This window comes from Corapipo altera, unplaced genomic scaffold (assembly GCF_003945725.1).
Source record: "Corapipo altera isolate COAL_440 unplaced genomic scaffold, ASM394572v1 65, whole genome shotgun sequence".
NCBI lineage: Eukaryota > Metazoa > Chordata > Aves > Passeriformes > Pipridae > Corapipo > Corapipo altera.
This window is the reverse complement of record NW_020884891.1, coordinates 11,014,427-11,037,285: the sequence shown is the minus strand read 5'-3', so window position 1 is coordinate 11,037,285 and position 22,859 is coordinate 11,014,427. Positions and strand designations below refer to the sequence as shown.

Here is a 22,859-nt window from a genome sequence, read left to right as displayed (position 1 = left end):
AAAAAAAAAAATCCACATAGGAACACGACGGATTTTAGAACCCCCGGGGCAGAGCCCGCGGGGCCGCGGACAGGCGGCAGTGCCGGGTCCGAGCTCGGGGCTGTGCCCGGTCCCGGGGCTGGCAGGACACTCTGCCAGCTGCTGTCCTGCCCGTCCGAGCGCAGTGCAAAGGGCTGTGTGGTTACATACCAACGTGGGCATACCTCTGACCAGTTTTTGTTTGTTTGTTTGGTGTTTTTTCCTGATGGAGAGGCACAAGGTGTGTTTAATAACACATTATGCAGCAGCCACGGGCGAGCAATGAAGACTGCCTTCTGCAGGCTGCTACTGCCAAAGGCGAGGCAGGTCACACGTACCAAGAGGAGATAACAAACCCTCCCAGCCCCACCACACGGCATGTGATCTTCCTGACCACGACTGGTCACACTGTTGCCTTAGAGCTCGTTCAAAGGACAGGTTCTCCAGAAGCAGGAGCTCACTGAGTCACCCAATCCACACTGACGTGACAAGCAGCCCCCACTGAATCACCACCATCCCTTCCTGCTGTACGCTGAGGTCTCACCAAGGTTTTCTTCCCCAGTATGAGTCAAATCTGTCACTTGGCTGGCTGGCTCTGCAGGATCACAGTCAAGCCATGGAGCAAGTTGTCAGTGCTATTTCCCTCCCCACAGAGAAATACCCCTGTGGACAGGTAACTCTCAGGATCCTCTAAGGTCAGCAGGAATCCTGCAGAGCTGCTGTCCTTTGACAGTAGAATAAGAGGCCTTCCACTTTCTGCTGCAAGTAGTGTCCACCCTGGTGACAGTACATTGTCCATCCAAGAGCGATGTCCCTGCAAAGATTTTGGGGAATGTCCCTTGACTGCAGCAATAAGGGAATGCAGCTGACACTGTCAGGGTCCCCACAGTCTCACTCAGCCCTGCAAACCACACTGGCTGCTGCAAACTGCTGTTTAAAACAGCCCAGAGTTAGAAAGAACTGAGCAGGTGGGGGACCAGTGGTACCCAGCCACCTTCAGAGTGAAAATTATTCCTGATGGCTCAGAAGCAGAAGGTGGGTCGTTTATCAGCCCCACGTCCCAGCACACCACACAACATGGGAGGTCTGTGTCCCATTCCAAAGGAGGGAAACAGCTCCAGAAATGTAGCTTTTCAGCTGCAGAAAGAGCACCAAGTCAGGCAACTGCAGATGCTGGGATTGAACCTGTGGGTGAATCACTTCCATTCATTTTTAAAAGTCCAACTAAAAACTAGTTCTAGCATAAACTATTAGCAAAATTGCTCTTATAAGCACCATAAGAAAACTGCAGCCTGGTGCCTTGGCTCCTGTCTGACTTTTCCGAAGGCTGGGCGAGAGCACACGAAGGAAGAGTTTCAGTTTCCTTTGCCCTGTGAAAGAGCAGAAACTTGACTCTGTTACTGCATGTAGTGAAAAAGCAAGATCAGATCCCTTACTCACAGCCTTGTCCAAAGTTAGAACTCTCCTGAGAGCCAAAGAAACCTTGCAACTATTGACTCTACATGTGGAGTTTTTCCTGAAAATCACAGAGGGTTTTTGAACATGTGCATTTCAGCCTTCCTGGGTTCTCCAGCTACCTTTAAGCTACTGGATGGGAGCCGACTGTCCCATACCTGATAGGAAGCTGATTTGGCATGCCTGTCCCATGCCATCCTGGGAAAGGAGACTAAGAGAGGAAGCAAAAGCAAAGGCCACAAAGCCACAGAGCTCCCTTGCTCCTCATCCCAGCCATACATGAGGCTGACCCTGTGAGAGCTGGAGGGCTCCTCCACACACCGTAAGCAGCCGGGTGTGCTGACAACAGGCATGTTGCTCAAGCACATTGCTGGGAGGGGGAAAAACGGAGTGACTGCACGGTCAAGGCACCCACACAGTCCCAGGGTGCCGGGCTCGGCAGTGCAAGCTGGACTTGCTCCACGGGCTGGGCTGGGGCAGACCTGCAGAGCATGACTGAGCCTGATCCAGCCCAGACATGGACATGGTGACAGTTTTGTCCCCACAGGGCATGGGAAAGCAGGCCAGTCCCTTCTAGACGTCAATCCCATGTGACTGTCACATGGGTTGTCCAAGCAAGTTGGAAATACTTCAAGGCTCTGCATGCCCATGAGGTCCAAGCCTCTGAGACCCACAAGACCTGCCCAAACCCTGTATGTTCAGGAGCCACCTGGTCTCTGAGCAGGGGTCTCATCCTGCAGAAGCAATCTCAGAAGCTGCCCTAATTTGAGCCCCAATGCCCAATGCTTTAGGAGTCTGAGAAGCAGGAGGAAGGACTTGGCTGCACCAGGTCCATCACAAGCTCCTTTGTTTTGTACTAAAATAGGCAGAGCTGGCTGTATCACAACCATCCATGCTGGAGTGTCTCTGTGTTGGGCTGTGCACAAGCTTCCCAGCCCCTCCTTGGGGCACTCCCAACCCAGAGTGGCCCAGGGACAACTCCTCCCTGAAGATGCAACTCCATGGAAATTCAGGACCAGGAAATTCAGCCAACACAGCATAGCAAGAGAAAGAAATATTAGCTGTGAGCAGTGAATAGCCTTCTTGTAGCCTCCAAAAGATGCCTGAGGACTTCAGAAGCCAAATGCCAGGTAACCTCACCTCTTAGATCTCATCAGCTAGAACCTCCCAAACTGATGGCAGAGCTGCAGACTCACACTGCCTGACCAGCACCCTGCCCTGTGCCACAGGGGTGTGCAAGGCTGAATGTCTCAGCGAAGGACACCAAGCACTGGCATTTTTGTAAACCAAACATACACTTACCTAGGATGGCCAGGGAGTTTGAAAAAAAAATAAATCTTTCTTGAGCAAAAAGATGAATCCTTTCAAAGAGCTGCCTGTTCCTACTTTCACAGGGAACGTGCTCAAGCAGAACAGGAATTCAAGAAAGCTCTGCATCTGCACATCTGCAGGATGCCTAGTCAGTGCTATGTAGGATGTAACTTTAATGGGATATGCAGTTCCAGAGGTGGCTCACATACACCCCAGTGAAGGCATAAGGTCATGGAGCAAACCCCTCTGCTTCAGCAGGACAGGAAAGTGGACACAGTCTCCATCTGCACCAGAACTGGTTCTGCCATGTTTTTCACACCTCGCTGGCAAACATGACATGATCTGAGCAATACAGTGTGACTGCTGCTGGGGTACCAGGTTTTCATGGGAAGAGGGTATCCCATTAAGTATCCCCTTAATCTCCCACACTAAGTGGTAGCTGCCAGAGAGCTCATCCTACAACTCTGACAACTAACTCCCATCCCCACTAACAAAACTCCAACAAGTAGGAACCTACTGTGGCCCCTCACAGCTGGGTTATTGCAGTACCCTGCAGTTCTCCCCCTGTGCCAGGCTGCCGAGTCACAGTCCCGCTCCTCACCAAGGCTGCACTACAAGGGGGGCTCTGGGGGCCCCTCCATCAGCCCTGCCAAGCTCAGGCAGCTCCAGGGGGCTCTGAAGTGGCACCACAGCAGGACTGGATTAGCTGTGCCGGGGGCTGATGTGGGGAGCACTGGGGGGAAGGGACACGGAGGGAAGCCGAAAGCCAACAATTAAATCTGGGGGCCTGCTTGGCCCATGATGTCATGGCTTCCCAGCGCTCTGGCGATTGGCTGCGGGTGAGCATCTGCTGGGAGCTGGGGATGGTTATTTGCCTGAGGTTCAGACCTTTCCCAGCAGCTCTGAATCAGGCTGGTTGTCCTGACAACCTGGATAGTGGCAGCTCCTGATAACCACGTAATGAGGTTGTCACAAAAAGGAGCCCCTCCGTCAGAGAGGTTTAGGGATCATTAATGTTTCCGAGGGAGCGTGAGAGAAGAAGAGGTAAGGGGACCATCTGGCAATGCTGGAGCACGTCAACAGCCTCCCTTGGAAAGAAGCTTCATTAGACAGGAACCACCTACCGACACGTCGCGATGGGAACAGGCAGGCTGCCTGCCAGCAGCGAGGGGGTCCCAACTGCTCAGCTGTGGGATCTGCTGTATGCTGAGATCCAGGCAAAGACAGAGCAAGGAGGACACACAAGTGCTGCCTGGGAATGATTTGAGTTGCTGAGCAGTGCTTGGGTACGAGGCAGTAATGCAGCCTGGGACAAGTGACACGGTGAGGCTGGCACACAGAGGCCTTCCTACTGTGCTGCTGCTCTCACATGCTCTCTCTTAGAGGGCAAGGCACTGAAAGAATCCGTGCCTTTATTTACCCCATTTGCAGGCAACTTCTGTGAATGGTTAGAATCCCTTCCCACCACCGTGCCTGTCCTTCTGCACAGGGCAGGGCACAGACTGGCAGCAACACAGCTCATTCAAAGAGAATTCATACATGACTCTGCTGTCCTGAGCATCCTCTCAGGTGCAAGACAGGACAGAGATGCCCCTTGTCCTTACTGGAGACTGAGCCTGGGGGAGACTGAGCAAGGCACCAAACAGTGTCTTCCCCTGGGATCTACACATGCACTGTCTTCTCATCCCAGGAAACTCTTTGTCCTTCACCTTGTCTTTGTGAAACATTCACCCTGTACTCAAGAGAACCATGAGGTACCTCCCTCTGGCAGCAGTAAGAGTGGATTGGGGTGCTGCAGTCTGAAACCTTCATGGATGGCAATAATACCACAGCTTGGAGAAGATCAGTTGCCAAATTACTGATTCCTGGGACCAGGTCCCTGGAGAAGAATGCCCACATTCACATTAAATAACACGCTTCTTAAAAACACTTCCCTGCAAAATTTTGCAGTCTGAATCTTTCCTAAGAGGAGACAGAAATTACCTCCATGGATAACTCCTTATGAATCCTACAGCAATAATTGACAGAATGTGTCTTTTATGTAATTTTCATCTGTTTTAAAAATATCCACTGTAAACACTTGCTGAAGTCAGTGTAAGACTTTATTAATGAAGTTTTCCTATTAAAAGCTGCTGTACTTTTAGCTTATATTTTTACCTCAAACCATAATTTCCCTACTCAAAATTAGCGCTTCAACTGTGGATTTAACTGAGATGTAATAAGACTATTAACACATGTCAATTAAATACCAATCAACTACTCAAGACTGCATTTAATAGACACATTTCTTAATATACCACTGCTATACCTCATTAAAATGGTGTTGAAGCTTCACAACTGTTGTAAACAATCAAGTGGGATATAATCCACCTCCACGAACTAGTAAAAGTTAATGTAGTGCTGTCCTACTGGGGGGAAGTGTGTGATATAAAATTCAAAGCTGAGACAAAGATACAGTTGATTGCACGTAACAGAAATACTCTCAGAATTATAGTAGGCACTGGGTTCACAAATCCTGCCTCTCTCAGAAAGGACAGGAATGTCTGCAAGGAGATCCTCATCCTGGAATAGCGTTTTGCAAGAGGGAAACAATATTAGCCAATACTGCTTAAACTTGCAATCCTGCCCAAGCTGTAATTAATGATTCTTCTCCACAAGAAGTTGTACAGCCCAGCAGCATTGCTCCTCCAGTTTTGGCAGAGGGGAAACTGAGGTAAAGAGCTGCTCCAGCAGCTCAGGCTGGGCAGCAGCTCAGTGGCAGCTGTGCAGTAACCTCCCAGTGGAATCACCTCCCACGGATCCCCAGTGTCACTCCCAGGCTCCTTTTTTTTTTTTTTGGGAAATTGCAATTTAAATCACCTTCCAGCAGGTGTAGCAGGACTAACAGCTTGAATGTATCAAGCCTTACCTTAACACAGCTTGTAAACAGAATACAGCACAGCTTCCTGCAGAAATGGCAATGGGATCCAGAATTTTTCAGGAGAATCCCTGTAAAGTCCAATTCTGTCTAGTTTGCACTTAAACATCTCCCATCCTCCTTCTTGGGGAACATCTCATTTGACTGAACACAAGCAAAGACGACCCACATACCTGCTGGATTTTATCTGCTCAAGATGTTGAATCCAATCTGCTCTCAGGATTGAGAAAGCCAAGATTCACCCTATCTATCCAAACAGCATGGAACAGTTTCCAGTCCTTCCTGGCATCAGAGATGCTGAGATTCTGAGATGCAGCACGTTAGCCCAGACCCAGAAGAGTGTGGCCAAGCTGTCACAGCCCAGCACAAACACCAGAGTTACTGATCCGTGACCATGCACAACCCCCTGCACTACAATGTCTCAGCAGAGGTGAGAGATCAGTTCTCATGTAGGAACAGCTACACATTATGCTTTAAGGGCACAATCTGACAGTAAAACCACCACAGCAAGATGGGCCAATGCATCAAATTTATCATCTCCAAAAATTGTCATTCAATGCTGATTCTTCATTGGAACAGTCACACATCACTCTGCCCCTGTTTTCAACCTGCAAAATGCCTAGAGCTGGGTGACACATATAAGAAACATTCTCCAATCTGTTTATATTTGTTTTAATATGAAATGCATTTGCCACCACACTAGATTTTTAGACAAGTTATTCTTCATTTTTTCCCCAATTAATTGTGAGCAGGAATGACACCAATTCTTACCTGCTGGGAGACATCAAAACAGAGAGGCTCAAGAGGTGAAATGTCACCATTTTACAGGCTGTGTTCAGGCTCAGCCATGCTGTGGCAGTGTCTGGAGCTGGGGTTTTAATTTACATTCACCTCGATGTAATCATTAGGACTAATTACTGCAGCACTGAGATGGAGTAAGTGTGAAGCAGCCCTGCCTGCACAGCCCTCAGCTCTTGACACCTGAGCTCAGCTCTGTGCTCAGAACACATGTGACAGCAGGAGACCTGCTGAGCTCCCACCTCAATGTACAGACTTGGAAGGTGTAAACCACTGGTGGTACCTGGTATTTTGGGGTTTCAGAAATGCTGAATATGGAGGCCAATACAGAATCTGTGACTGTCCAGAGCATCTCAGCATCCCAGAACAAACCACATGGAGGTGATGTCCAAAGGGAAGGTATGAAAATGAACTGATTAAAGCCAATAAGGCTGTTAGAAGATGAAATGGCTTTAACAGCTTTTACACTGGAACCACTATCAAATCTTTTTAATGCCTGTTTCTTGGTCAGACATGTCTGCAATAAAAAAAAATCTTCCTCTCTGGCTCTTTTCCACTCAATGCAGTTGTGCTTCAGGAGGAGAAAGGACTTAGGCAGGGATTCAGGCCTTTTTTTGGCACTCCATCACCAGAAGATTTCACATGGGGGATGATACTGGACTGAAGATACTGGAGTGTTGTTTGCTGTGGAAGAGAAGCAGTGTTGAGCAGTTGCCAGGAAAATTTTGCCATGTTTCATCTCCTGCTGCCTTCAGAGTACTCTGGGGAAAGCAGGAAAGTCTGATGCCACTGAAGTCCAGGATTTCCCTGTGAGCCCTGAGACAGGCTCCATGGGAGCAGGAAGGGAGCCAACCTGTGAAGGGTGCAACAGTGTACTACAAAACAGGATGGAGATACAGACTCACACCCAGAAACAGATAAGCTGAAGAGGAAAGATTCAGCTCCCTCTTGAAGATCCACTCTTCCCACAACAAATGCTGTGAATCTGATAATTAACTTCATATTGGATGAGTATGAACTCTGATTTCACAGCTATGGCAACTCCAGTGGTGTCACGGGTGAATATGAACAAAGGTGCTATGGATGGAAAACACATGGCATTGCATGATGGCTTGGAGGGCTGGAGAATGCTGGGTTACTCGTGTGTTGCAGTGCAAAGGTTCTATAGGCATGAGGATAACATCAGCCCAGAGGGTCTGGAGAAGAAAAAGGTCTTTATGTGGTTCCCATTCCACAAATGAAGACTTCATTGCCTGGAGACTATCCCATGACAGTTAGAGTTTATTGCCACGCCAGTTCAGGGCAGTGCCCTCCCAGCAGCTGGAAGACCAGAGACAAGGGCTGTCTGTGGTCTTACAGCCCTTCCATACCAGCCTGCAAGACTGAAGCCTTACAATTAGAAAAAGCATGATAGAGAGTGTGTGTCTTGACGTAGAGAACACCCTTCCCCAGATCGCCGGGGTTGTGACCTGGAAAATTAAAATGCAAGAAACTCTCCAGCTGCTGACCAGGCAAAGTGGTTGATACTGGATTAAACAATCAATGGCTCTCAGCTATAGCACACAGGCACCAACTGCACTGGCTGAAGTGTCCCTCTTCCCTTTAGTTTGCCCAATGCCAGCTAAAGCAGCAGGACTGACTCTGTCTTGGTGATACAAACAATTTGCACCAGCTGAAGATTCCTCTGAAACCCAATTCAGTGAGACACTTCAAACAAGGTTTCAGGAAGTTGGTCCAGAGGAAGAACTACTGTCTTTGCAAGACTGACCACATCGTGATAATAAATGGAGAATGTGCTAAACCCCAAACTTATATGTATTGAGAGGAGCTACTAGAGCCTAAAACACAACCTTGCCTCCAAGACAACCTCAGTGCACCTACTTCTTTAGAGGAGAATATCCCACTCTCTTCCTCATCATTGTCTGTGAACCCTCCAGCACCTTCCTTCCCTTTCTCCCCCGTAACTCTGCACACACTTGCAGCTCTTCACTGCAAAGCCAGTAAAGTGTGCCAGATCTGTTCATGCCAAGCACTGTTTCTACTGTTTGTCTCCAAACTCTTGGTTTTCCTTGGCCACAAAGAGAATTCCGCAAGAAATAGTAAAGGCTGGTCACCTAGGTAAGCACTTGTGCAGGTACAAGAAGTTTGTTCCATAGATTTATCTTCCATGTCACTGAGGAAGTCACAGTCTGCTTTGACATAGCATAGACAGGACCAACAGAAGGCCACTATCCCAGAGATAATCTTTTTATCATAATTTCAGAGCTCAGAGGCAGTGCAGCATGAGTTTTCTGACAAAATAGGAGTTTTTCCTCATGATTCTTGAACTACGCATTTCAGCATACAAAGCAACCCAGGTTTATTCAGGTCTTAACCCAGGTCTTATCCAAACAGTAGAAGAGTTTTGAACACCAAGATTAAGGAAAGATATGTTGATGAGACCCTGAGCACAAGACAGTCCATAGAAAGAGGGTGAGACCTGCTGGAGACCTTTTCAAATCACTTTCAGTGATCAGCTTTTTTAGAAAGCTCAAGGAAACACCAGTTTCTGCATGTATCCATAGGATGGGAGAACACTTAATTCATGGTAACTTTATAGAAGTTTTGTTCTCCATCCAGTACAGGTCAAACACAACTGTAAAAATGCATTTCAAGAATCATGAACATGACCTTTTGAGTCAAGGATATAAAGCACAACAGTGCAGGAAGCACTACATTTCAGCCCTCACCACTAGCTGTGAAAGTCAGGTGTTCAGAGAATACAGTCAGGTTTATTAATCTGGTGCTTAAAGATGTCACCTAATCAAGAGTTGGGATCAGGAAGAAATCCCCAGCTGACATTAAAATGTTAAATACAATGGACTGAATCCAATTATTATTTCTATTGGAATTGCTAATCTATGAGATGGGGCTGGAGGGTCTGATTTCCAAGATAAACACATGACAGCAATGCCACTGGAGACAGGGGCTGATTGAAGCTTCTGACCTGTTCTGTGCCACTGTGCCAGGTCAGACTCCCCTTCCACCCCGAGCCTGCCAACACCTGGGCAGCCAGGAAGCTCCCATGGGATCAGGGAATCCCTGTCACAGCAATGGTGTCTGGGTGCTCTCATGCATCACAAAGGCTACAAACCTGCATGGTTGCCCAACTCTTCTGCTAACCTCCATGTTCCATGAGATATTTCCTTCTTTTGATACTCATAAAATCCAAGGGATTTATGATCCCTGGTAAACCCAGCATACAAACAGAGAAACCATCTCCTTCTGTGAGCAAATTAATTTCTCTTGTAAAAGGACTCACATTAGGCCTTCAGCTCTTCAGCTAAGGTACCAAGACAGCCTTCCTTGTCATGGAAGTGCCTTTGCAGGTAGATGGTAAGTCTCCCTGCCAGTCTGAGCTGCTTCAAACCTTCCTCTCCCCCAAAAATCCTTCACTGAATGAGAGGAAAATGACTGGGGTGTGTTGACAGCTTTCAACTCCCTGAAATGACTTCATGAAGTTTTACAGGAACCCAATCCAGCCAAGAACAATCACCCTTAAAATAAAAATTAAAATTAAACACCTTTATTTTTTCATGGGAAAAAAAGCACCATGTTCCATTGGAGCATCCACTCCACCTCTGTGTCACTCTGACACTTCCAGTGACAGTCACACTTGGCTTCTGCCAGTGGCCCATGGAGCCCACCAGGATGGGGTCATCACACTCAGTATCCACCTCCCAATATCCCTCCTCTGCTGTATGGAGCAGGTATAATGGCTCCATACAAACAGTACTTACAATGAAAGGTCCCATCCCATATGGAGGCCACTGTCAGAGAGGAACAGAGCCAGAGGCTGGATTTGGTGGCATCCCACCTACTGTCCTGATGCCATGTATTCACACGGGACTCCAACCTACAGGATGCAGCCAAATATCACAGGTGATTCCCTGACATTACTCCAGTTTACATCAGTGTAAGTAAGACAAGGCTCCTGCCCCCACTTTTCCTGTGCTACCAGCACGGCTTTACTGTGCAGCTGCCAGTGTGAATGCCAACCCAGGCTGCCTCTGGCTTTCTGCAGGACCCAGACTCTCACGCTTCAGTGCATCCTTGCAGTTGAAACAAGATGTTTGCTCATACATATTTTTAATCCTGTTGCTACCCTGGCTCCTTCTCGTTAGCCTCCTTGCACAGCCGTTGGTTCCACACCAGGGAAACAGGCCAATTATCTTGAACAGCCCAGGGAGAGCCACTGCTCAAGGAGGTGCTGGGTGCTTATCCCAGTGGGAACAACTGCTCTCCCATGGTGAGGGGAGGAAATCCCAGAAGTTCAGAAAGTCTCACAAAGGCAGGGACGGAAATGCCAGATAAATTCCTCATCATCAGAGGAAGAGAAACACCATCCCTCTGGCACATATTGAGTGTTACCTCTCAGAGGGCTGCACACAGCCCTGCAGATGCAGGTAAGGAGCCATTTCTGGAGAGAGCAGCTCCTTGGGGCAGAGCTCTGGGACTGACACGGGGCTGGCCAGCTCCAGGGCACACTCACTTTTTACAGGACAAAGTCACATATGGCCACAGACTCAAAGCTGGACAGTACAGACATATGTTGCTGGGTGGGATGGCTTGCTCACCTCTTGTCAACATTTCAGCTCCCGTTGACTTGGACTGAAGCTCCCAAGGGATCACCTTAACCAAGCCCAGTCACCCTGAACACACTGTCTCCTTGGAGCTGACACCTGTAGGTCAAGCTACAGTCAAGGCTACCAGTAGACAGCCTGATCCCACTCTCCCTGTGCACAGGGCAGACACATCAAGCCTGGGCTGCAGTATGTGACAACAGAAGAAGGTAAATAAGACACAAGCAGTGTGGCTTTCAGCTAAGCCAAAATCTCTCTGTTCACTTTTCCACACAGACATCACCAGAGAGACCCACCTCTGCTCCTTCAAGCTTGTCATCACACAAGACATGGGCTCTACCTCCCATAAGAGATCTGATGTGTCATTTCAGGCTGAGGCATTTGGAGTCAAGCTCCTCCTATTCCCAAGGAGTTAAGTGACTGTACAGTCTTATCTAGACTTACACTGGTGTCTGCAGTAAGGGAAGGGGAGGCTGACTCGCCCTTTGGAGGTCCAGCCCCTTCTCCGCCTGCTTCCCCCAAGCCCTGCACCAGCAAAATGGATTTTCACACTGAATCGTGCACACAGCCTTGGGCAGTCCCATGTGACTTTATGTGGTAGCCATGCTCCTTCTGAAACACTGTGTGGTCCAGAACAGATTGTCTGCACAGCAAGGTGAATCACAGCTGTGAGCAAAATCTCTGGACGATTGCTATGGCAAAGAGACTGGCATTGCTTCATACTACTGCTGCCAATTATCTCCTGCTTGCACAACGAATCCCTTATCACCTTCTCTCACCAAAGCCAGGCAGAAGGAGCTTTGCAGACTTTGCTTTTGCCTCACTAATCATTGCTGGGCTGACAAGTCCCAAGGACCGGGAACAGACTAATCTTCTCAGAAATAGAGCCCATACCTTGCCTTCACTGGCTGCTGAAAATGTGCCCTCAGATGGCCTGTGATGCCATTTTTGTCTTCTAATGGAAGCTGAATGTCACTGCTCTCCCCATCAGGAACAAATGCCAGCAGACTGAAGCCCCAGTTCTGGCCACTACTCACACCAGACATCAGCTGGACAGGTCTGTCCCAGGAGAGGCACTAGGCAGGCACATGCCACCCCATCTGATTCCAGCATACCTGGTGCTGTGCAGGCCATCCCGTTGTCAAAAAAACCAAAATTTTGGCAGTGACATCACTGAACTAGCAGGGGTGCATCACTACATGTCCCTCCAGTGTCCTTGTACCCACCAGGCCTGGAAAGAGGAGGTGCTCTGAACAGAAATGGGGTGGGGGGTCTCACCAACCCCAGGCTATCTGCCTCCTGCAGCACTGACCACCTGCCCTAGAGTGTCTGAATTCAGCACGTGAATGCTGCCCTTTTCTGCACTTTTGCTACACGTGCCCAGAAGTGATTGTGGCCCTTCAAAACCCTGAGACCATGTTGTGTATTCACGATGCCATCTGCTGGCACCTTCTCCCTTAATTAACCTTTCCAAAGCCACTTTGTGGGGTGTGGAGCTCTTCAGACCCAGAGCACACAGGAACCATTGGCTTCTGTCCCCCTCCCAGGGGAAAACGTCTGTGCCTTCTCCAGCATCCCAAACTCCCTGTTCTCATCAGCTGCAGGAAATAAATCAGGTGGATTCATTACATAATCTGTAATAAACAAGAACTGTTTAAGTAAAATGAACATGTTTTCCTGGTAGGAAAAGGACAACAGTGAAGGAAATACTTGATATCTCAAGAGATTCTTTGTGATGCTCCTGCTAACTGGATAAGAAGACACCAATGCAAAAAATATCCATCTAATATATACACATACTGGCTTCTTCCTTGAAAGACTGCCTGGCCTCTGGAACCTCAGTTTCTCAGGATTGCAGCTGCAAAGAGAACCCCCAAGATTCAGCTACCCAGGTATCTTGCAGAGTGTACTTAGAGGCAGAAAGAATGGCTCTGCCATGAGTGATCTCAACAGGGAATCACCACACTTGCAGTGATAGGCACTGAGGGACAAAGATGGGTAATTTATCCAGTTTCCTTGGGAAAGAGAAGCAAGGGGATCCCAAACATGCACACTATTCACAGAGGAATATTTAATTAAAGGGGCCCAAGTCAAAAGCATCTGCTGGACACCACTGCTTATTTTTCTTCCCCAAAATATCCAGGAGACTTAGCAGAGCCTCCATACTACCTGAGCGGTGCGCATTGAAGGAGAACCATGGAACATCTACCCTCATCATGGCAATAATTACTCTCATGGGAGCTTTTTGAAAAAAGTCTGGCAAAATTAAAGAAGCATGCAGCAGTGGGAACATGCCAATCTAACTGACAAGTAATATGAAGGCTGCTGAGAGGTGAAGAGCAAAGGATTGAAGCACAGAGGATAAAACACATCCAAAAGTGCAACAAAATCACACTAGGATGGATTAAGTCTCCTTAGTACAAGCTCTGGAAAGAGCAGAGACACTTCATCTCTGAGCCACGCAGGCTTAGGATTTGTCTTCTTTCATGGCTGTCCTTGACATGGAGCCAAACTCACCCTTTTACACTCACAATTAATGCCCTGCAGGGCAAGATCTTCTTACTGCCTTGTACAGACATACACATCAGCCTTCCCTGAGATCACAGCACCCACTACCCCTTTCCCTTCCCTTTCCTTCCTTCCACTCCCTGTTCACTCACCCACTCCTGTTTGCTTTTTCACTTTCACACAGGAAAAATTCTTAGAATTGGAGCCAGAAAGATACTGGTTCTTCAAAGAGCCACTGCAAAGCAGGAGGCTTAGATCCTAAACTCTCCCAGAAAGGCAGCTGAGTTATGCACACACCTCATGATAAAAGTGATTAACCATCATTACCAGGTTGCTGTAGTGTCAGTTCTGGAACTCACTCTAAAAAGGACAATGTCTGATGGCACTGAGTTTAGCAAAAGAGATAGAAAAAAGAATTTAAAGTCCAGAAAATCCATCTTTCAGAGAGATGAAATGAGCTCATTGCCTGTAATTTAGTAATGAGAAGGTTAAAATGCATCTCACTCACAGTCTGTATGTACCTGTGCAGTGAAAAATCCTGAGATTAGTGGATGCTTGAGCCTTTTTTAATTTTAAGCAAAAGCATGATGAGAAACACAAAAAAGACGAAGCTGGAAATAAGTAAGGGGAGCATTTTTAGACCAAAGAAATGCACCACTGAAATACTTTACTAAGTGAAGCGGTAGATTCTCTGACTTACAGTTTCTGCATCCCCACTGGATGTCTGTCTAAATGACCTGCTCAAACCTAAGTACAAGGTATTGAGCTTGAAGTAGAAATCTTTGGATAAAGATTTCACATGGGAGGTCAGATTATCTGGTTAGAACTGTCCCATCCTCTTGTGAGCAGGGCCACAATGGGAAAGCTGGAATCTGAGAACTGGTAACCAAAGAACAACAGGACACAGCAGTAATAGTTTCCCATTACTTGGGATCACAGTACCATTAACTCAGTATTTTAGGAGGGAGAATATTAATTTGTCTGCCCAGGTTTTCTCCACCAGTAATGAAAAATTAAGGAGATGTATAGTATGACTCATACAGACAGTACACAGTAAACAAATAATGAAAAACCATTGGAATATGCAGTTTGGGAACTCCTGTACCATACGTGTTATTATTTATTAATTGTATTCCCATAGCAATATACGTCTGCTGCACCCTGCAGTCTAAAGCCCCTTGCTTGCTAAGTGTTAATTAGGGCTCACAGTAAATGCTGGGAAGTGAAGGAAGTGTGTTCATCTCTCTCCTACGCTTGTAAAGCCCCAGAAGCAAAACCCAAAGTGACTTCCATGAGGTCACAAGTGAATCAATAGCACTGCCTGAAACAGAGCTCAAAACTCCTGGCTTCCAGGTTCTTCCCACAGAGAGAGAAAGATTGGTAACAAATCCCTGAAGAGGTGGGAATGAGCAAGAAAATCACAGTGTGCAGTCTGCCTGTCCTCACAGGTGAGTTAATTAGATTGTGGCCTAATTAAAACACAGCCTTTGCATCTCGCCTTTCCATCTTGATGACGTTGGCAGCAGGTGTAGGTTGCCCATAACTTAAAAATGCAAGCCAGCTTCTAACCTTGGAGAGAGTGGAACAGCCCTACAATGGGGTAAGAAACCCAGTGACTGCAATGTGGAACCTACTGTGCTCATGGAAAGCTTCACTGGATACAGATGCCTGCAAGACAGAGGGAAAGAAGCGAAGAAAAAAAAGGCTCGTCCTCCCAGTGCTTCCCTCCACAGTAAACTTGGGTTTAGAAGCACCAAACACTTGCCATTTCAAATGAAGTTCCCAGGTGTTTGGCCACCTCTAGAAAGCAGCTCCTGCACCTTAGCAATTATAACCAACATGAGCCCAATATGCTTTTAATGGCTGGAGTTAAAGACTATTTCAGACAAAAACTGCAAAAACAAGTGGCAATCACATACCTCTGAATCCTAGGGAAACTGGGGAAATGAGGACATTACTTTTGTTATGATGTCTCTCCTCTCTTTCTGCCAGGAACACGGTAGGAATGGAAGGGACACAACTTACAACAGGCCATGAAAATGAAGCATTAAGCAAAGATTTAACCTCCACACACAAAACCTCACAAATGGGAAAACTCTACCACAATAAAAAAACCCTGTTTTTCTCTAAAGATTGTTTTTAGAGGGCAATGGTCAGGTCAATGAAAAGGCTGGGTTTAACTTGCTTAATCTCCAGCGAGTTTTAAGGGTCTGACCAGGAACTCACTGGAAAAACCCAACTGTGGTCGTCACCCGCCCGTTCTGCAGAGGCAGAGGGGTCACGAGCACAAGCAGCAGCCTGTCCCTGCTGGGGAAGGGAGGCTTTCTGGTGCCAAGGGAAGAGTGCAGCCAAGGTTCTTATGGAAACCTGCAGTTCACATGAGGATGAACAAAATAAAATACCAAAGTCTTCCACTACAGAATCAGTTCATGAGTGACGGGAGGTGAAATGCTGAACCCGAGACAAGCAAGCGCGTGCAAGAAGGGCTGAGCCACAGAGCCAGAGCGCTCAGGACATGCCCAAGGCAGCTTCACCCAGGCTGCACATCCAGTGTAATTCTCCACCAAGACAGACACCCTCCAGACTCAGACAATGCTGGAAAGAGTAAGTATTTGGCAGATAAAAAGGCAAAAAAAAAAATCTGTAAACTCCAAAGGTAAAAGACATGACTCTCGCCCTTAATAACTCATAGATGCATTTTCCCTATCTCGTCTGCAAACATTTCAAAACAGTGTTGCATTTCCCACTGAACCATGATGCCCACAGAGGGGAACTCAAATAAGATGATATAGTGCATTGAAAATGAAGTTTCCAAAAGCATTTGAGATAATGGAAGAGAAAAGGAGGGATCAAAAGCAGCAATGAATGAACACAGAGACAGGATTTCTCTGTACAGCAGAACTCTGCTCTTCAAAATCACGTGGAAATCCCAGCTTTCCTGGTTGTAACAGGAAACAGCCCAGGAGATGGACTGAAGGCTCTGAGGCAATTCATTTTCCAACAAGACAATGCAGTCTGCAGCCAGAGCATCACATTGCAGTCATGCTGCCTGTTACTCAGTGTGAAAAAAGATCAAAGAGCAAGTGGGAACCGATGCAGCGAGGCACAGTGCGAGTCTGCAGCCACACTGTTCTCCCTCACACAGCTGAAAGCAAGGAGGGCCTGCACCTACACAGAGAGGACACCGACAGCGCCCCTTCCCCTGCCTGATGGAGTGCCCTGAACACTCTGCCGAGAGCCCCACACACATCCAGCAGGCACTGCTGGCTCACTCCAGCACAGCAGGGTTGAATAAGCCAGAATTCCAGAAAGGTCTGGCCGCAAAAAAAAGCCAAGGAAGCGCGTGTCTTTATGAACTTTCATCAGCTTCCAGTCTCTGCTATTTTGCTGTCACCTATCACTAAAATTAAATAATGTTTGGTCTTGTTACTGTGTTAACCAAGAGACTCAGAAAGTCAAACTCAGTCTAACCTGCTGGATACTCGCTCCTGGTATATTTGACGGGAAAGCACAGCACAAGAGGGAGAGAACAGGGGACTCATTCCTTGGAAATGTAAATGCCTGATGCCTTACCCAACCCATAAAAGAAATATTGCAAAGGGGTTGGAGACACATTAGATTTGTAATTGGGATGATCCTACACAGGCATATCAGTAACTACTGATAAACAGCATGGCAAAGCCTGTTTCATAGATCCACAAAGGATCTGGGACAGAGAACATCAGCAGCACAATGTAATGTCCAGCCCTCACACACTATCTTTACAACAGTCAGTCAGTATTCCTGCAAAGCTGCCTGCTTGTGTTTCATATCTGTACTAACTTCCATGCTCATTTTGGTCCTGATCTCAAAAAGGTACTGTTTATCTCTTCTTCCCAGTTCTGTACAGCCACGAGCTGCTCATAGATTTCCATGTCTTGAGAAGTCAGGATAAGGATGCTCCAAAACCCAAAGCAAAACAAAACAGTGCCGGATGCTCCTCTGGTCACCAAAAATACAGGGCAGCACTGTACTACGGATGCAAAGCTTTCTGCTACTCAGACAGCATTTTAGGAGGATTCCTGGTTTTCTTCTCTCTTCCTTACAAATCAGGCGCTCTCCCTGTCTGGTTCTCCTGTGCTAGAAGTCTTGTTACAGCTGCAGGGAAAGGCAAGCCATTTTCCTTGCATGGCTGCCTCTGCATTTCAGGCTGATTTGTATGAGACACTGCCACCCAGCACAATTTGCATACGTACCAAAACGTGAGACCTGCTCAAAAGGAAGCAGGAAAATCATTCGTCTCTCCTCTTGGAAAAGGTTAATGGCATGGATTCTTTGCAAATGTTTACTATTAAGTGTTTCCTAAGCCTCTGAGCTATAGAATTTGTACATAAAAGGAGGTTCACCCTCTTCCCCCAGTCCCACAATCCTATTTGCTTCAGATTAACATGAGTGACCTCTACTTCACTTGAGCTTATTCATTGCCCACAGAGCAGGGCCTGGTTTTACTGAATTATTTCCCTGCCATCATGAAGGGCTATATAGCTGCATAGGAGGGGACAAGGCTGCAGATGCAGGTGTTAGCTTTTTAGAACATTAACCATTCAACACCCAGACAAGATTCCTATTTAATCCTTATCCAGATCAGGACAGTTGCAGAAAACTATGACATAAGGACAAGATACCTGGACTTAACACACCAGAACACTGGGCCCAAAGGTGTGATAAAGAAAACAGGGGTGAACTACATCCCAGTAATTACAAGAGATCATACATGTCAGGGGACAAAGCAGCCCTGCCATGAAACACCTCATCTCAGCATCTCTTGCAGCTCCCTCCCTCTCTGTCCTCAGTTGTGTCAGTCACCCAACGTGCTCCACACTTGCTGTCTTAAGAGTGCATGAGAGGCTCTGGGGTGGATGCTCTTTGAAATGGCTTAATTTAAATTGACATATGAAGTGTCACCTCCAAATTAAGCCAGGCTGAAGAAAACCCTTCAGGACTTTTCCGTCCCTTCTTCTCTCTCTCTTCTTTCCCCTCTCACTTCACTTTAAAAGAGGGCTTACACGTCATTCACCTCTCCAGCCATCAACAGAAAACAACTCGTACCTGAAAGGTGTCTTCAGCTGAACACTAAGGGCAGGGAAGATGTGCCCTCATTTCCTCAGTCCTCCAAGAATAACAGCCCAGACTAAAGTCCCTCCATAAGTCAGATCTCCTGTGTCAGACACAAACCCAAATTATTCTGGCACATAAGCACATATCTGTGCTGAAAGAATGGCCACTGGGCAATTAAAATCTGTCTCAGTCCTTTGTTTTCCAGGCAGGCTGCCTGATTGAGTGGACCCTTTTACTTACAAAAACAAATATTAGGCCTGATCTTCAGCTGGCAGAAAGCCACACACTGCCATCAATTCTTCTGTTACCCTGACTGAAATTTTGACCTATGGCTTCCAAATACACTGAAGCTCTTACTTGCTACTTGTACCTCCCATACCTTCAAATGGCACAGTAACTCCACTCTAATTTTTGCAGACCAAGGACAGATTTTCTCACACCTCATTGCATCAGGCTGCCTGGCAAATCTTGTTCTGATATGGACAATACTGCTTCAGGTTTGGGAGCTTTTGCTGTGATTTGCAAATAATCAGAGTTCAGACACAGCCCATAAATACCATATTTAAATGTTCCACTCATTACTACAAAAGAGGATCCTGCCTAGAGAAGCAGAGACTGAAACTTAAAGCAGAGCAGACAAGTATAAAGGACTGATGGCAATAACTGTCCTTCTCTCGCAGAGCAAGAGAATACTTTCAGCACCCAGACTGTCCCAACAAATATTCCATCCTATAGCTTTTCAAAGAATTACATATCATTCCTTACTCTGCACAGACAAGAATTTGCTTTTTCATCCAGTGAATGGTGGCTGGGTTTTCGGTTTAAAAAACAAAAACATGTATTTACTGAAAATAAGGTGTGACTCTTGTCATGAGCAAAACCATTTTAAACAGTCCAGAACCTGGGGGAACCAGCCAGAACACAGAGGGTGTTGTGTGGGCCCCTCTTCAACACACACATACTGATCTCCAGCATGTCAGTGCTGTAAAAATAAGCCAGAGACTAACAAAGACTGGTAGGATAATCAGAATAAGGCAGACTCCTCTAAGGGAGACCGGAGTAACCAGCTTTTTTTAGCTTAACCAAGCAGAGGCTGAGAGGGGTCATCACTGCAATCCAGAAATAACTCAAAGGCAAACACCAAGGAAGAAAAATAGCTAGTCAAGATCAGTGACTAGAAATAAACAAAGAAGAATTAGAAGGCCATGAGCAAATCTGAACTGGAAATTCTAATGTTTCTATTATCAGAAGGATGAGGCAGAAGCTACTTTTCAACTGCAATAATGGTGGAAAGAAACCCTTAACCCTCTTTGGGTGTTTATAAAGCAGACTCTAGGACATGGTACCTGCAGTCAGTAGGACTGAATCAGACACCCTTGAGCTTCCTCACTATACTGAGTGCTCAGCTCAAACCCAAAAAAAAGGGAAAAAAAAAGCTAACGTAGAGAAAAATGTCAATATTCACCACCGCTGTCAAAAATTTCTCATTAAAACTAGGCCACAGAGGCAGCAAGCTGTGCAAGGAGGAGAAAAATGGCCTCTCAGTGAATTCAGGCTCCCTGATCATTTGTGTTCCTCCATCACAAATACAGACACTTGCCCCATACTTGCTCTCCAACATGAATTGCCACTTGGGATTTTCCTGTAACATGTCTACAGGGAGGCATCAGGAAATTCTCTGTAAAAGCTATTGGAATAACTCTACCCAAAAGCACTCTTTTGCAGTGAAGAAAACTGTTAAAGAGGAAAAGCAGTCAAGTTTTTCTGGTCTCCTATTTAGTCTCTGTACCTAGAATTTGCAAGAATCAGAAAGGAATAGAAATGTTTCCAACTCTAGTTATAACTTTTCAAAGGAATTATGCTTGTTTTTTTCCCCAACAAACCCTCTCCATCAACATTTGCAATCCATGGCTCAAGAGATATGAAATGCAGAAAGTCCTTTCCCAAGAAGAATTTAATCTCAATATAGTTGGAGCACAGCACATGCACATACAGGCCCAGATCCTTGCAATTCTCATGGACAAAAGGGTTTCTTGTATATAGATGGTTCTCAGCTAGAACCCAACTGACTGAGGAAGGTTTATCATTACACTTCCACCCATACATTTTCAAAGCACACTGGTCAGCAATGGAACAGATTCCCCTGAAGACACCTGTAAGTCATTCCTACTACTACCCAAGAAGGAATTAATCAATACATTAGTTTTCAGGCACTCACTAAGGGATTAGACCACTACAGGAAGGATGCCTGCCCCTGTCCTACACCACTTAGAACCCAAGTCACTGGAAGCACACCAGAAAAGGAGATGAGAGGACAGGGAGCTGAAGCAATGGAGAGCACAGAAACTAAACCTCAGTTAGTTCCTATCTGTGCAACACATCAGCCTCCCAGCAGAGAGAGGTTTCAAGGAATTATCAAAGAAAAACCAACCCAGTAAAATGGAGGTTAGCTCGGAATTGATGAGTTTTTCAGAGGCACAGTGATATCACCAGAGAATCAGCAACTGGGTCTCTCACGACTGACAGAGCAAAACTAATGATAAACATCTTGATCCAGCCAGGTGAGACTGCTTAGAAGAGCCCCAAAGATCCAGCTCTCACTTGAAGGAGGCAGTTCCTTCCAGTTTTCAAAAATATGACCAACATCTATTTTAGTTTAATCACAGGAGCAAACTTAATTAACAGGGATGGTACAGTAGAAGGCTGTGCAAAACAACTTACTGGATTTCTCTTTCTTCTTTCCCACAGAAAAGAAGTTGTTTGTCAGTCCCATCGGAATGCCTTTGATCTCAACACTGATCTAAGCAACAAAACAAGAAGAAATGAAGGAAAAAATTAAAAAGGCTCTCTAGAAGAGAGCATCCATCTTCTCTCCACACACTGATTTGCCTCTGCCTCCCCAGACACAAGCAGGTGACTCCTGAGAGCTGGCAGGGTACAATGCAGAGAACAGCCCCACGCACCCCGATGTGCCTCAGGCACTTTTGTGAGGCTCTACCAGATCCTCCATTCTGCTCTGTTTCTGCTAAATATATTAATAAGTGATCAAGTTTTATTGTTCTATAGCTATATTTTACAGTCATGCATAGTGCTCTTCTCAACAGCATTCTCCCTTTAAATTCCCATGAGTAGGGAAGCACAGTCCATGAAGTTTAAGGATCTACTGTACTTTGAATTTTGAAGCCACCATCATTGCTAGATTAAAACTGCACTGGCTGGGACTATCTAAAAAACCACAGTTATCAGCCCTCCACAGGCTTGCAGAGGGTCACGGCTGCCAGGCAGAGAAACCTAAAATTCAAGAAAGACTCTCTGTGTATTAGGTCCTAATTTAGACACGGCTTGGGTATTTCAGCACTCACTGAAGTTCAGGCATCTGAGTCGTCTCACTGAAGTCACAGGAGCTATTCATGAGCTCAGAAGTTAGACACACATTAAGCACCCTCCTGACTTGTGACTTTGGATCATAAAGTCTGTGAAGCAGAATCTGCTGCTCAATCCCGCCTTGTGCAGCCCTTTGCATGATGATCATATCTGCTCTGGGATCTCAGAACCACTGCATAATAATTATTCAATTGAAATTACATCAGCTGAGATCAGGTTACGCTCAAGTTTGGCTTTTCCAGGAAAAACTGAAAGCATCCATAGACATGCATTGCCTCCTCTGATGTCAGCAAAAATTTTGCTATTGATTTCATGAAAACCAGGATTTCATTGCAGCATTTAATGCTCTGAGTGTCACTAAGTAAAAGTGGGACTGTCCCAGATTTCCCTAGAGTTGTTAAACAAGAGAGTTATCAGTTCTAAAGACAAAAGCAGAACAGTAAACAGTGCTACTTTCAGTGATGATGATAACTGGAGGGGAAAAAAAGGAGAATTAATATTTTTCTGCAGCACTGGATGTTCCCAGCAAATGCTAGAAATGGCAACAGTATTCAGCGACAGACAGTTTATTGTTCACAGAAGGCTTTCTCGTAATCCCAATTTTTTACCTCTTCAGCCTTTAATTAACAAAATTTCTGCCTGGGTTTGCACTGGCCCTCTGCAATCTGCAAGCTGTTCAGCCAGTCACAGAGCAGAAGAGAGCCTGAACACTAACCCTGAGACCCAGGAAAGGTCCTCCCTGCTTCAGA

General features: G+C 46.3%; 1 protein-coding gene across 1 annotated transcript in view; it reads right to left on the bottom strand.

Moving 5' to 3' along the window:
• PAK3 (p21 (RAC1) activated kinase 3) overlaps nt 1–22,859 on the bottom strand; it is a 119,149-nt gene that overhangs the window by 60,344 nt on the left and 35,946 nt on the right. The window lies entirely within an intron of this gene.